Below are 1,271 nucleotides of genomic sequence, written 5' to 3' on the forward strand. Positions count from 1 at the left end.
AAGCTTTGGAGGTAATTTTTGTTGCAGCACAGCATGCACTCTTCCGTTAGAGCAACGGTATCAAGGTCATCCAGTTTAACCTTTCTTGAAAGAATACCCTTCATGAATTTCGCATAACTAGGCATTTGCTCTAGAGCCTCAGCAAAGGGTATGTTGATGTGAAGTTTCTTGAACACCTCCAGAAACTTACCGAATTGCTTGTCCATCTTTTATTTTTGCAATCTCTTAGGAAAAGGTGGTGGAGGATAGAGCTGTTTCTCCCCTGTATTACCCTCAGGCAGAGTGTGTTCAACAGTAGTCTTCCTTGGTTCCGCCTCTTTCTCCTTTTGCTTTTCTTCTTCATCTACAACTTCAGCTTCTCCATCTTTTGCTTTTTCAGCATCAGCAACTTTTCCAGACCTTAAGATAATAGCTTTGACTTGCTCTTTAGCTTCCTTCCTTCCTGGCACTTCAGTATCGCTGGGAAGTGTGCCAGGTTGACGATTGAGCATGACATTGTCTATTTGACCGATTTGATTTTCCAAGATCTTGATAGAAACAACCTGACTTTTGCACAACAACTTTAGCTCCTCGAAATCAGCACTAGAAGGTGGAGCAGCACCTCCTTGTTGCGGATATGATTTCCTTTGAGCATATTGCTGAGGTTGCGTGAATCCAGGTGGATTAAACTGTTTACTTACACCTTGCTGATACGGTTGCTAAACAGTATTCTGAATATTGCTCCAGCTGAAATTGGGATGATTTCTATTATTAGGATGATAAGTAGCTGGCACAGGTTACTGCAGTCGCTGATAATTGTTCACATACTGAACAGATTCATTAATAAGAGAACACTGATCCGTAGCATGAGAGCCTGCATAAAGCTCACAAACCATAGCTATCTGATTGACTCCATAGTTGGCTAAAGAATCGACCTTCATAGACAGCGCTTGGAGCTGTGCTGCAATAGATGTATCTGCATCAACTTCCAGAATACCCGCTACCTTCCCAGGAATCATCCTTTGAGTTGGGTTTTGATTTTCATTTACAGCCATAGTTTGAATAAGATTATAGGCTTCAGTATAGCTTTTGGCCCACAAGGCGCCTCCAGCTGCTGCATCGAGCATGGGCCGAGATTGGGCCCCCAAACCATTGTAGAACCCATTGATCACCATCCAGTCAGGCATACCATGATGTGGACACTTTCTCAACATCTCCTTATAGCGCTCCCAAGCTTCGCACATATATTCTGTTGGTTGCTGCGCAAACTGAGTAAGAGCACTCCTCATAGC

General features: G+C 43.3%; 1 non-coding gene across 1 annotated transcript; it reads left to right on the plus strand.

Moving 5' to 3' along the window:
* The first annotated feature begins 1,164 nt into the window (after positions 1-1,164).
* Positions 1,165-1,271, plus strand: LOC141675938 (small nucleolar RNA R71). The gene has a single exon (XR_012556561.1). It is a non-coding gene; the product is annotated as a small nucleolar RNA R71 (small nucleolar RNA).

This window comes from Apium graveolens, chromosome 7 (assembly GCF_009905375.1).
Source record: "Apium graveolens cultivar Ventura chromosome 7, ASM990537v1, whole genome shotgun sequence".
NCBI lineage: Eukaryota > Viridiplantae > Streptophyta > Magnoliopsida > Apiales > Apiaceae > Apium > Apium graveolens.